The following is a 15,454-nucleotide window of genomic DNA, read 5'->3' on the forward strand; positions in this document are numbered from 1 at the left end:
GGTGAGAAAAAATTACACATATAAAAAATTACACATATCACATGCTCTCCCTCTTCCCCCTCTCTTTCATTACCCTTTCTCTCTCCCCTATTTTCTCTCTCCTTCACCTATAAAAGGACTCATCCCCCCCTTTTCACATTGCAAATCGTTCCACTCTCGGTATGTGACTCTCTCTCTCTCTTCTCTCTCTCTCTCCCTCATTCTCTCTCTTTTGTCTTTAAAAGGAACCCCCCTCCCCTTGCAATTCAACTTCTTGTTTTCTGTCCCCTACCCTCAGTATAGTTCTCTCTCTATCTCCACACCTCTCTCTCTAACACAATCACACATACTCTATCTCACCGTTCTATCCCAGGCTTTTTTCCTCACAAGCATGCACACACACACACACACACACACACACACACTCTCTCTCTCTCTCTCTCTCTCTCTCTCTCTCTCTCTCTCTCTCTCTCTCTCTCTCTCTCTCTCTCTCTCAATTTATCTCCACCTTCCTCCCTCTCTCTATCTCCTCCTTCCTCCCCTCTCTCTCTGTCTCTCTCCCTCTCCCTCACTCTTGCTCTCACTCTCTCTCCCTATATCTGCCACACACACACATACACACACACACACACACACACACACACAAAATTGGTATTTCATTGGCAAGAAGTTGAGGAAGCAATTTATTTGTAAGAAGTAACCCTAAGCCCCTCTATCATGGCCAAATCTGATTTCAAAAGACAAGACCATGTCACCCACGAGGGTGATGAAAGGATTACAGAAGGTTTAATTCGACAAATGTTCCCCTCATCGAGCTTGCTCCTTGGACGAGTGGGAGTTCTTATCACCATGCATCAAAGGGGTGTGAAGGCCCATGGCAAAGGCAATACTGAGATTGACGTTGAGGAAAATGCAATCGTGCAATAGCCAATTGAACAGACAGTAAGCAGCTCCTCTCTTGATTTTTGTTACGATTGCTCTATCTCCCCTTCTTATTCTATTTCGGATCATTGTTTGTAGGAAAGAGAGCAACGACGGGATGAGTCTCCCGAGGACTTTGACTTCTCTCTACGATCTACAGAAGGGCGACATGCTATTGCCACAGGCAACATGCAATCACAAGGGGGGAGTCGCCCTCCAAGAGCGAGAGGAAGAGTAATACAAACACGATCATTGACTTCTGCCGAGCTACAAGCAACCATTGAAATTGCATGTGGGGAAGGAGTGACATCAAGAGAAGGTGGGCATGCTTTGATGATGCATGTGAGGAAGGGTAATATAAATTTTGTACTATCAGAGAGTGATACTGATGAGGAAAGAAACGATCATCAAAGCATCAAGTCCTTTAGTGCACAGCAAGGGTGTGGCCGTATGCAATCCAAGAAGAATCAAACACAAAGAACCAAAAAAAAATGCATGACAAATACTAATGAAACGACTAGCGAGACTGCTCTCACACTCACTTGCGATAAACGTATTGTGCAAGCATGCATAGAAGACTATTTGGAAACGTTGATAGTGAGTTCTTGTAAGAAATACGTTGATTGGACATTAATTACTTCATCGTCTCATTCAAATGTGAACATCCACCCCTTTGCCACCCATCACATTATGTCATTTGGTTTCCATGCCTACAATTAGACAAGTCACATCAAGGTACAAGCAACTCTCGAAAACCTTTTTTAGCAATGGGTACATTAGAGCGATGGCTATATTCATAATGTCGTTAGAGACTCCAAGACACTAGTGCAAGGAGGTTGATGATATGATTAAAATTGAATGGGACCCCTATTGGCTAAAGAAGCATGAGGACTTTGGGGCAGAAATTAGGGGCATCGATTGGGCCTTTTTGTTAAATTGCATGTTTGTGTTTGGGATGGTAACCATTGGCTCATAGCATGGATGAATGAGATACACACATGTGAGTGGCCCTAACCTGTAGGACCTTAACATTATGCAATGTGTTTGTTTCTTACATCATCCTTAACATAATTGACTGTTTGCAATAGCCTTTCCAAATAACGTGAGGCAACATGTGTGCATTGATTTCGCCTTGTGAAAGTGACAAGTGTGGTAGAGAGGGAGATTTTGTTAGCTATTTCTTGTACAAACATGTATGCAATGGACTATATTCATGAGATCCTAATATGCATGAGATCCTAATATAGAATGTACACAAGCTAGCACAAAAAGGGGTTGTCCATACCTCGTATCCAGACCTTGTTTGTGAAGCAAGGATGCTAGGGTAGGCTCACCATGCAACTATTTTTGATAAGCTAACTGATGAGGCAAAGTCATGGGTGCAAGCGCATAGAAAGTCGTCTCCCATTTCCGCATGGTACAAGGCACCATTGATTGCACTAGCCCACGTTATGTAGAAGGTAGATAGTTCTTCAAGCTATCTTAACAATGTTTTTCTTTATGCATTTTTTCCTAATGCAATGGTGTTGTCCCTAATTACCAAGTGTAGGACGAGTATGATATGGTAGTGCGACTGATTGAACAGAAATGGACACAACTCTCCGACTCTGAGTTTAGAACCAAGTGGGGCGATGTGTACTACAGTGTCAATGAAAAGCTCGTCAAGAAAACTCGACGTTTGCTAAGAGTTGCAGACCCCCCAGCCTCGGAGAGAAGTGGTATCAGTAAGTTGCTATCTCTTTGTACGTGCCATCTATATGTACTCATACTACATTGGTCCAAAGTAACAACGTTTTTGTCAATGTAGAGATGTCTCATGCTTGGAGTTGGGCTCCAAGATGAGGGGTGTATTGAACAAGGAGAGAGTATACACATTGGCATCCTCAAAGCTAAACGAGGCAGATCGCATAAGGATATTGAAGGCCATGGAGAGTTCTGATACGAAAATTCGAACGTTGATGGGTATGCCTGAACGTAGGTTATTCTTGTTTATGTGCATCATAAGTTTGATGAATTGGTATTAAACAATATATCTTTGATTCGAGCACATGGAAATGCACCGTTTCAAGCAAGATACCCAGTCATGCAAAAAAGGAGGTGGGTTCCCAAAGGGATAAGGGCATGTATAAAAACCAAAAAGTGAATGGAAGAGCTTAGTCTTGGTGTGTGGCTAAAGTGGCTCTCTTCTTCTCTTCTCCTTGCTTGTGCTTGTGTTTGAGAGAGGGAGTGTGAGAGTGTGAGGGAGTGAGTGAGTGGGGTTGAGGGACTGTGGTGGAGAAGCTCTCCATCTTCTCCTCTCCTCTTCTCTTGTCTTGTCTCATGCATGCGATTATGGAGGATGGAGCTTGAAGGTAGAGGATTAAGATTGCTTGAGCTTGTATCTCAAATCGTGGAGCTACCGGAGTGCTTGATGGAGGAGGCTACTCAATTGGGCATCAAGATAAGCTCACTACACTTGTAGGATCGAGAGTGCGTACAGCTAGGTGAGAGATAGCCATTAGTCGCTCGCTTGAAACACTTGAAACAATAAGCGGTTCATGGGTCTTGGCAGTCGAGCGTGAGCTCCCATTTCCACTTCATTTTGGTTATGTTTTCGGGACCAACGGATTTGAGCTTGAGCACTTGCATGCGTCAAATTGAGCATCAAAGTAGGGTTTCATCCTTGAACCGATGCTTGATGTAGGTAGGAGATTTGGGGGTTTAACCTTCAAAGCAAGTAAATATTTTGAGTTTTTAATGAGTAGACAAGTAGGGTGATTCATTTCAGTACTTGAGTTGTGATTTTTGTTGCATTTAGAGTAGGATAGGACCAAGAAATCAAAGCAAATAATTTTAGGGTTGCTGTTGTAAATATGCCCAAAACAGGGCAAAAAAAAGGGAAAAAGGGGGTTGAAATCCATTGACAAGGCAAGAGCACGAATGGGGCAACACTCGGCCACTAGATTGGGGTTTTAAGACCCAATGGAAGGGGGGTGAAGGCTCATTTGCATTTGCAGCACAGAGAGAGAGAGAGAGAGAGAGAGAGAGAGAGAGAGAGAGAGAGAGAGAGAGAGAGAGAGAGAGAGAGAGAGAGAGAGAGAGAGAGAGAGAGAGAGAGAGAGAGAGAGAGAGAGAGAGAGAGAGAGAGAGAGAGAGAGAGAGAGAGAGAGAGAGAGAGAGAGAGAGAGAGAGAGAGAGAGAGAGAGAGAGAGAGAGAGAGAGAGAGAGAGCCAGGTTTTCTTGCAGGTGCAGGAGACCAAAAAATCTTTGCAATCATTGTTGCGAGTGAGCTCCATACTTGCTCTAGGTGAGTTACACTAGTCCCCAAGGTGTAGGAGCTCAGCCCCAAGTAGTGTTAGTAGTAGAACTAGAAAACATCAAATAAGAAAATCATTGAATTTTCATCCCTTTCGGTGAAAAATGTTGCTGCACCTAGCCTATCCCCAAGTCTGGGACTCAGACGGCCATAGTCGGACCCTTTCAGCCATTCGACCACTTAGCCATTAGGACGACCACTATTTAACCACTTTGATTCGGCCATTTAGACGGGTACCCCATCCGAGTCGGACACTTGGACTTGTCCCACTCTGCCACATGTCATTCAAACAGTAGGACTCGGCCATTCGGCCCATTTGTACTTCGCCCATTTGACCTTGGACAGGCCGAGTCTGGGGTTCAGACCTCTGCAATTCGGACCACTTGGACCAAATGTGAATTCAGGAAAAATTCACATCCCCAAGCCCTGACAAACCTAGGACCCAAGCCCAAGGAAGCTCCGAAACATGGAAAGTCAAAGTGGAAGCAAGGATTGAAGTGTGCACAAGAGGGAGAAAAGAGCTCACAAGTACAATAACAAGTCTTACTTATTCAGTTGCTCATGAAAGTACAACTTGGGTCACTCTCACTCAAAAGTTGATGTAGACCCTTGGGCTGTTTATATAGCCCCAACTAGCTAGGGTTAGGTTTCCCCTTCCCCTCAGGACCATTCACACATGTCTGCCCTTATCCACTCTCACATAAGGAGGGTTCATATGCCTATACTCTCAACACCCCCCACAATGCCAGGTGGCATTGGAATACAAAGCATAAGACACTGCCCCCCCTTAACCCAAATTAGGATGCCTTTATAGAACATGCTTACAAGGATGGTTATAGGCAGAAGGGATACATGACTTAGAAGAGTAGATCATCTGTGGATTGGGAGGCAAAATTAGCCTCCAATTCCTTAGGCACTTCAGGATGGTTAGGACATTTACTTGTAATATGTCTTGTCTTCTTGCATTTATTACATTTCATCTTTTTCGGGTATTTTTTCCAACAGTTGTTTGCAATATGCCCCTTCTTTTTACAAAAGGTACACTTATTGACAACTGTATGCACTAAGGAGCTTGGTCACGGGATGTTGGAGTAGATGTATGACTGATGCTTCCTTCTTTGTGATTCCTTTTTTCTTTACCCAAACAAGATTGGATGGTACTTGCCAAGATAGGATTGGGAATATTAGTAAGGGTTGTTACAAGTGTGGGGAAGACCTTTTTTACTGCTTTTAAAAGAATGGCAATAGCATCCTCATCATGGATTGGTGCTTGCACTCAAGAAAGCTATGTCATGAGGCCTTTCCTATGAGAAATAAATTTTCCCAAGTCTTCTTCTTCTCTATATTCCAAGCTGAAGAATTCAATCTTAAGGAAAATCTTAGTATTTTTACCTATAGCACCATAGAGCTTTTCAACCTCATCCCATTTTTCTTTAGCAGTGGAGAGCTAATCAACATGATGAATCAAGGATTCATCTAAGTGTGACATGATTATTGCTTGAGCACGTTGATCACCCTCCACATCAGAAAGATTTGTAGGATCAACAACTCTACTCTCTTGAATGAGAGGCCAATAACCTCTCTCCATCATTTTGTACTTAATGAGTACTTGCCAGGGGTGAAAGTCTCTACCATCAAATTTATGAATCCGAGGATGAAGGTCAGCATAGGCTAAGGCCATAGGAAGGTCTTACTACTTGCTTAGTGCAAGTAGCAGTGTCTAATCCTTTACAAGGGCCAGTATTGTAAGGATGACAATACTATAGATTTTACATTTAAAACTTCAAGGTTGAGAATGGTTGAAAATCATACATATGAAGTATTTCGAAATAGGACTTAGGTGGTCCTTATCTTTAACCAACCCTTTTTTTGTGCTTGACTGTTTTCCTTGGCTTTAGTGTAGTAAGCTTAGACTGCACTTCTGGCTCCTCCTGATAATGTGGCCTATTAGAGGAGTTCTTGGTGGAACACGGCTTATCAATCAACTCTATGCTATGGGATGGATCACAGGAGAGTACAATAACACTCATTTCTCTTATTTACTAGCAGCAACTAGTAAGAAGCATCAGTAGTGCTAAGAAGCACTCTTATCAACTTCCATTCTTTTACTCATAATGTAGGTTGATCTTTATGATCTTAATATTGCCCATGGAATGAGAAGAAACTCTGTGTTTAAGCTCCATAGGGCAAAAAAAAATCTTGGCAAGGGTTTTTCAGTGATTAAAATCACAGTTGATAATTCCCATATTGAAAAAAAATGAGAATAAGGGAGCTTGAAGCTTCCTAGCTATGGCTGCCAAGAAACCCATAGTTAGGGTTTTGCTGATTGTGGGCAATAGAGAGGGAATGAGGTCAAACCCTCTCAGAGGGAGATGGCCCACTAGGGGGGTTATGAAAGCCCTATGGTGGCCGAGAAGAATGCACCACGTAGATCATGCCACACTCAAAGATGCCATGCTACCAAGATTGTGCCTTTTCTTGCTCTTTTAGCAATGTTGCCCTCTTGCACCCACAATGTTGGGGTTTCTTGTGCCACACTACTGCACCTTGAGTTGGGGAGGAGTTCTTCAGAGGAAACATTGAGTTGAAATGCTCTCCTTTGCTCTCCCCAAGCCCTCTAATAGAGGTGGGTCAAGTTGTGGCTATGGAGGTCAATAGGCAAGAATAAGAATATGAAGCTCATGTGCACTTAGACTGAGGGAAGCTAAAGGATCAGAGGTGGCTCTGATACCATATGGAAAATCAGAGTGGAAGCAAGGATTGAAGTGTGCACAAGAGGGAGAGAAGAGCTCACAAGTACAAGAACAAGTCTTACTCATTCAGCTGCTCATGAAAGTACAACTTGGGTCACTCTCACTCAAAAGTTGATGTAGACCCTTGGGCTGTTTATATAGCCCCAATTGACTAGGGTTAGGGTTTCCCCTTCCCCTCATAACCATTCACACTTGCCTACCCTTATCCACTCCTGCATAAGGAGGATTCACATGCCTATACTCTCAACACAGAAGTATAGACGAGTTAAACGGCTTTTAGATGCAAAAAACGAAAGAACCCATGACTTGACCACTCAAAAGCAACTGCTACTAACTCGTTAGCTATCCGCCCCCACTTAGCGCCCCAAATTGACCATGATTACACCCTAACCAAGTTGGAAGATACAATAGAGACCCTAATCAACCCTTGAAAATGGCGAGCAATCATGCTTAGAGCCTTGTTTGGCTAAAACCAGAATGAGGGAGAGCGAGAGCTGCATTGTTCATCTTGTAGTCACACCTCACACTATTTTTTACACTTGAAGTGCACTTGAAATCTGAAAGCTTGATTTTGCACCGTGCACGAAAAAGAGCACCATGCACACATTGAGTACACATAAGTTGAGGGCCTTTTTTAATAAGAAGGAACACACATAGATATAATAAGCGGATCAAACCCACTAATAGGAGATGACCCTCAAGACTTAGATGGGTGACTAAGAGCCCCGACCAGTAGGACCAAGAGAGAGTCAATACACTGAAGTCTCAAGAGCATATAAGACACCATTGGAGACACATCATTGTTGAACTTAATCAGCTTGATCGATAGCCTAGTGGAGTAAGAAGCCACCAACATGTCAAAATCTAGCTCCAACCATGAGAATGACCAACTCGATTTGGGAGATTTCCCAGTCAATATCCAGCAGATGGTTAATAAATATGACTTACAAATCAAGATGGAGCACCATGGTAGGCCATAATGCACCCTGAGGAGGAGAGGAGATTACCACGGCAAGCACTACAGTGCATAGCAGCATATAACCATGAGCACTGGGCTAGGAAGTTGCAATAGGATATAGAGATGTGGGAAGTCTAATGTGTTTTAGCTCTAGCCAATAGGAATCGGATAGGACCTAACACAAAAAGGGAGAGAGCACTAGAGACAAACTTGACGTTGAGCAAGCTTCTCATGAAGCGGCTCTCATTGACAATACAGCCTCAGAGCAGAGCGCAACAGCCTTAGTAACCTCGTTGCTTGCAGAGTTAGGAATCAATGAAGGCTCCAAGAACCGGTCGAAGATCCCCACAGTCACAAAGCAATTAGAAAAATACTAGTTGTATACAACTTCATAGGGCAATTTGAGAAAGTCTATAAAACCAACAGTGTCAAGACCTAAAACGGGCACGACACTGGATCTCTAGCACTAATCGGACCTCTAAGACACACAAGACATCCCACACAGCCTTGCGGCTAGGAGCATCTAAGGCTCACACTACACTAAACTCTAATATCGACTTTGCGTTTGTAATAGGACATAGTCCAACATTTGCCTTCCCCTACTCCTCAGAGGAGGGAGATCCCATAACATATAGGTATAATACTTCGTATTAGATACATAGGAGGCAATCTCTCGGCAGCTGAAACACCGCGGCCTCATTGCAGGTCTCCTACATCTCGGGGATTGGCCCCTTGATGAATTGCGTCAACATAAAGAACAAGCATACAAGCTCCACTCTCTTATATATTGAACGATCTAGGAGTTGATATTTCCTCACTAAACTTACCCCAAGGAACCTCTCGTCTAATCTACAGCAAGGACTTCCTCACACTCTGAGCGTTGGCCAATGTTTGGCATACATATGCTATGCATCTAGGATTTTATACCATGTGGCATGAAAAATGCAAACATGGATGCCTATTGTACATAAAAAATTTATTTTAAGACAGATCACCAAAGTGGAGTGTAAAAATTAGCCCTTTAATGATTTCCAATCTATATGTTATTGCTGCATTACTAGAGGCTAGCACCGAGTTTCCTTGTGCTACTAGTCTCTTTAAACTTAAATGATTATTTCCCTATATGACGTGCACAAACAAAATATCAAACTTTCTGTTTCCCCTACCGTTTATGTGTTGCATCGTTGCATAGGTGTAGGGTTTTGTTTTTTGTCATTTTCAATGTATAAAGAAATAAAAACGCACTAAAAGATAAAGATAAGGATGAGCTAAGGCTATACCTCATGCCTCAACCTTGCTAAACATTCACGAACATGTCATATTTTTTCTTAATTTTTAAAGCATGAAAGCCCATTTTTATCTCATTTTTCCTATTTATTTATTCATAAAAATAGGTTTTTTAAAAAATCTATGATTATTGAATGATTATGATAGTTAAAAGATAAAATTTTATCAGAATTTTATCCCACATGAATCTCTTTCCCCACCAAAACCAACAAAATCTTCATTTTTCCTCAAAAAAGGCGTTTTTCGGGTTGTAATTTAATTATTGTGACTATGTATCATTATGGTTCTGCATTTCTTTTATGCAAATCCCTCAATCATGAAGCAAAAAAGATCGAAACAAATTTTTGTTCCATATGAATTTCATTTAGATCATCAATCATAAAAAAGAAGCGAATTTCCTTTGTAAAAATGACGTATACCACTTATTTATGTATTGCCGCTTTTTTGATAATTAATACAGACTGCCAATGGACCAACCAGCAATCATTCTTTAGTGTTTAACACCTTCCCTCAGCCTCCTCTTAATCTTGGAGCGATCTGATCACCTTCGGACAAGCATTCTTCAGCCCCTCTTCTTCTTGATTTCCTTCGTGTGAATCCCCATTTGGAAGAGAGAGAGGGAGGAGAGAGAAAGACTAATTCTGGATCGGGCCATCCGGGTCGCCATCTCGTGCATAAGGTCAGGCATTGGAGAGCGAGAAATTGCAGCAATTCATCGATGTGCTCTGATTAGGGGGTGCTTTCAGGCCCCCCATGGCCTCTCCTCTCCCACATGTCGCCTGCACCCCCATAGTTTCAACCAAAAGACCATTCGCACACTTACTTCTCCTTGGCCTCTACTGCGGGTACTGCCATTTCCGCATCTGGCATTTATTTAATGATTCGAAAATTATTTCCCGACCATCTCAGGGTCCTTGATTGCTGGCCACTTCTAGAAGTCTAATTTGACACTCAGAAAAATTATGAAAATTTTGCAACTGTCCCTCGGTGGATCTTTAAAGGACTTTTGGATGCCGCTTAAAATTGACCCAATTGCCTCTGTTGCCTTCGACGGGATTCAAATTTCCCTTGAAATTCATATTTTTCGATAAATTTTGAGCACTTTTTTGGGGCAAAAATCCACCGCTCATTGACAACCATGAGATAGAGTGACTTAGCCCGTCAAATCCCATGAACAAAGCTGCACATCAATACAATCACAATGAGCATCAAGCAGATAAAGAAAATACACAACAAAACACATCACATCTGTCACCCTACCCCTTGTCAAAACCAAGGCATGAAATCCACAAGGAGTAGGCATAGCATAATCTGATAGAAAGCCCAAAGCTAGTCACTAACCGACTGCTCCAACATGGCCAAGCTAAAAAGAACTATTAGAGAGGTTGTCCTAAGTGGTGGTTTGAACTACCTTCCTAACTGAGGACAACTCAACCAGGAGCTTCTCTTAGGTGAGGACTCCTATAGCCTGATCAAGAAATATTGTCTTTTAGCACATTGTCCTTTTAGGCCTTTATTTTCCATACTCGGGTGTGTAAAAAGGAGGGAGCTGAGCGTAGTGACCTAGGGAGAACAAAGCATCGGCCTCAGGTCTTGTCTCTATATCCAAGAACCTACCAACCCCTCGCAAGGCGACACTTAATCTATGTTTAACGCTCACTTTTATTTTTGCTCCAACTGTCTCTTATTCTTAGTTTCCAGCTTGATGCCACCCTAGGAAGACAAGGCATCAGCCCCGAGTCTTGTCTCGTCCCAAGAACCTACCAAGCCCTTGCAAGGTGATGAACAACTCCACAAGGATTTTTCTTTCTCTTTTTTTTTTTATTTTCTATTTTTATAGGGGTTAGAATCCCTTTTTACACACCTCTATTTATTTTTTATTCGTCAACTATTTAGGGCTTGACTTCTTTGCATATATTTATTTTAGCAGGCTTTTCTAATTGCCTCACAACTAATAGAAACTCCTAGAACGGCTGCCTACAGGTCAGTAGAACAGGGTCACTAGAACTACCTTCTAAAACAGGTCTTTTAGTACCTGACAATGCCTTTGGGTTCACACAGCCAGGCATCGTCAATTCTACTCGTAATTATGATAGTCAAACTTTAGCATGTTCAGAGGATGTACTGAAGGCTCCATCCCACCCTCTTCATTGAATGTAACTAGGATGCTTGTCAAGATTCGTAAGTAGTGCTGATAGAAGACTTTGATTTCCCAAACGAATGATCTGTACTCTTGCTCAATCACCTTATATCCTTTACTCCACTAGATAAGCTTCCCGTGATGATATCTCTGCTCGAAGTATGGGTGTTCCAAATAAGGAATCAATCACCCCATCAACCTCTTTTGTTTCTTGTAGGTTCCTAATCAGTCCAGTATTGATCTGCAATGCATTCATTTCGTTAGTTCATTTAAAGATAATAAGGTTTAATCTTATTAAGATTAACCTTATTTTTGAATTCCACTCCCTCAAGATCAGGCGGTAATGTTGTGGATTTATTCCTTTCTATTCTTACAATCTTGTAGGGATCGTCCCATTTGGGCTCAAGTTTTCCTGGAAACAATTCTCTTCATGCATCATAATAAAGAATTAGCTGCCCCATCTTAAAGGTATATTGCTTCACTTTTAGATCATGCAGCTGCTTCATCCGATGCTTAGCCACCTCCTGGTGCAATAGACTCTGCAATTTGAGCTCGTCCAAGTGGGTCAGAGTTGTAAAACACTCGAATAGGGCAACCTCATTGCCCAAAGATTGATTGATTGCGAATCTTATGGTCGGCAACTCAATCTCTAAGGGCAAGACATACTCCTCCCCATAAACTAATTTGAATGGGGTGTGGCCAGTGGCTTGTTTAAATGTCATATTATACACCCACACTGCCACATACAATTTTTAATCCTAGTCACTCTTCTTTTCGGGCACTATTTTTGATAGAATACTCACAAGCTACTTGTTAGTACTTTCAACTTGCCCATTTGCCTGTGGGGTATAAAGAGTCATCTTGTTATGCTTAATTTTCCACTCTTTAGTCAAGATTTTAATCACCTTATTTAGAAAATGGGTTCCACAGTCCGATATAATTCTTTTAGTAGACTAAAACAGCATATAATTTGCTCTAATAGGAAACTGGCAGTCTCTTTTGCATCGTTCTTCCTTGTCGCTCGTGCTTCTGACCACTTTGTGAAGTAGTCAGTTGCCATGATAATATATTGCTTTTGCGTAGTGGACGATGGAGTAATAGGACCCACAAAATCAATGCCACACTTTTCAAATGGAAGTATAGCCATAATCGGGGTAAGTGGTCGCTTCCTATTCTCCCTACTATCATGCCATTGATAAGTATTACATCTCTTAACATACTCAAATGAATCTTGGAAGATGGACGGCCACCAATATCTAGCTCTTAAGGCCTTCTATGCCGTCAACCACCCAGCAAAGTGCCCTCCATAAGCGGAGTCATGGCACTCCTCCAAGATGAATGGAATCTCGTTAGGCACCACACATCGGCGATATATATCATCAACACCCTGCCAATATAGTGTTCTTGTGATTAATGAAAATTTCAATGCCTATTGTCTAATTTTTCTCTTTTCTGATTTGGATAATCCGGCTCTAGCCTTTCCTGTCGAGAGGCAATGCGTTATAGCAGCATACCAGGAGGGAATATAAGCTATATCAATCTTAAACAGTGTTTCCATGTTGCTTCCTTCAGCCAAAACCTCTTTTGGCTCTCCAAAATCCACAAGACATTCTACAATGCCCTGTAGCTTCAGTGGCTTGCTCTTAATCTCATAATGGAACTCTTGCAAAGCGATTAACCACTTTGCCAAATGATCAAGTGGATGTAACTTGTTCAGTAATAGTCTAAGTCCTTCTGTCTTCGTATACAAAACCACCTTCTAATAAAGAATGTAGTGCCTAAACTTTTTGGTTGCAAATACCATTACAAGGCACAATTTCTCCATATAGGTGTAGTTAATTTCTGATATGCCCAACTTTTGACTAGCAAAGGCTATCGGATGGTACCATTTTTACTCCCAAATTTGGACCAAATAGCAGCTAATATTATGCATTGTTGCTGCTGAAAATATATAAAACATTTCACCCCTTTTAGGTGCTTTTAAAACAGGTGCTTTGGCAAGCTCTTGCTTCACATAATCAAAAAATACTTTGCAAGCATCACTCCATGCAAACAGACAGTTAAAAGACAATAGGTTTGTTAGTGGCAACATTCTTTTTGCCAAGGCATTGATAAACCTTCGATAATACCGGTAATGATGACAAAAAGCTATGTACCTCCTTTGGGGTATGTGGCGAACTCATAGCAACTATGATCTTTATCTTTTCAGGGTCAGTTGCAATCCCTACTGAACTAACCACATGGCTTAGCAACAGCCCATAGGGTACTCCAAAGATGCATTTTCGTGGGTTAAGAGCTATACAGAATTGTCTACAATGCTTCAAAACACTTCCTTAGAATGATTAATTGTTTATCCCTTACGGTGGCTACCCCTAGATCATCGATAAGTACTTTCAACTCCCCTGGGGACATGTCACCAAAGGTCTTATCAGTTGTTCTTTGCCATGAACCTGGTGCATTGCATAAACCAAAGGCCATCACATGGTATGCAAAGGTACCGAGGATAGTAATAAATGCCATTTTCAGCTTGTCTTGCTCGACAATTGCCATTTGGTTATACCCCTCAAAGCGATCCGTGAACGAATATATTTCCCTACCTGCTAATTGATCCAAAATTTGGTCAATAAATGGCAACGGGTAGTAATCCTTAATAGTCTGCTTATTCAGCTCTCTAAAGTCTACACAAAGTCGGGTTTGATTATTTTTCTTCTTCCTAATCACAACTGGTGAACATGACAACACCTAGAACCAATGCCTACTATTGCAAAATTTTTAGCAAAATTGTATACAGCACAAGAGATGTCGATACAATGAAGTTTTTGTACAGGAGAAAGGTGGTGCTATAGATAAAATCTGATAGATTTTCTTAGTGAATCCCAACCATGATCAATAAATGTGCTAGCAATCTTTGAAAAGTTTTAGAGAAATCTTGCATATGGGTGTATAAGGTGGATAGATGGCCAAATGTCCTACTCTGTAATATGCTGTTCACATTTCTCAGATAGAGGACTTAAGTGCCCAAGCAATTTAGTATGCAAGAAATCAATCAAAATGGTGGTTTGCAAAATGATTTCCACATCCTGATGTCGTGGCAGTACATTTTTAAATGGGATGAAGACCTTGGTGTCAACAACTTCGATGCTAAAATGTATATAGAACTTGTTAAAAAGTATGGCCTCGAGATATCTCAACCTGCTTTAGAGCCAAGTTATAAGGTAACTTGGAGAATGACAATGCACTTTTAAAAAAAAAACAATTTCAGAAATTCATAGAGTAACTATAGAAATCTCTGGCCGATGCAAATATCCAAATAAGCCTCCATGTAGGGGGTTTGTCGAGATAATGGCTCCTGTAAATGCATGGAAATGTGTTTGGCATCTGATCCAGAATGATTTGATTCATGGATGGGGTCTTGACTTCGCCTTAGGAAGGTGTGTGAAGCTTGCGTATGAGAAAGTGGGAGTTGTGGATACTCAATGGATAGTCCACAAGCTTCTCCCATCTTTGGATTTCCAGGGAGAATCAATCAATGGAAATGCTCCATGGGAAGGGGTTAGGGGAAGCTGTTAGTATGAGTGGAACTTGTTTCACAAGCGTATGGAAGAGGCTGACCAAGAGGCTCTCAAGGAATCAAAGGGTCACTAGAACCATGACGGGGATATTAGTATGATACTCACTTTGGTAGCTCATTGAAGTCTTGACCTGAGTTTGCGGGCATCATTCATTATATGTTTGAAGTAAACATGGAGATTGTAGGAAAAATGAGGGATAAGAAACATGATTGGTAGGGATAATAGTCCAACTACTATTAAGGAGTTGGAAGGGAAGAAAATGAATTAAAAGAAATTTGAAAATTAGAGGAAGGAAAGGCCATTGGAGGTCATTGGAAATTGGAGAGGTCATGAAGATGAAGGATGGTGCCATCATAGTGGAAGATGGAGAGAGGGAGAAGGGGAAAAGGCTACGATTACTAGTGGAAGAGGATGAGAAAAGGAGAAGGAAGGAAATAGAGGGGCGATTGGAGGGAGGGAGAGAGGGAGTTCATTGAAGAAAGAGGAGTGGTGGAAAAAGAAGGGGGCGCCATCATGCTACGATGAGGTGTGAGAGATAGAGAGAGCAAA

At 41.6% G+C, this 15,454-nt stretch overlaps 1 pseudogene; it reads left to right on the plus strand.

Moving 5' to 3' along the window:
• Positions 1-696: 696 nt before the first annotated feature.
• Positions 697-14,978, plus strand: LOC148038764 (uncharacterized; annotated as a pseudogene).
• Positions 14,979-15,454: the final 476 nt, after the last annotated feature.

The sequence above is a fragment of the Lygodium microphyllum genome, chromosome 3, assembly GCF_053477565.2.
Source record: "Lygodium microphyllum isolate KBCC chromosome 3, Lygodium_microphyllum_v1.1.10, whole genome shotgun sequence".
NCBI lineage: Eukaryota > Viridiplantae > Streptophyta > Polypodiopsida > Schizaeales > Lygodiaceae > Lygodium > Lygodium microphyllum.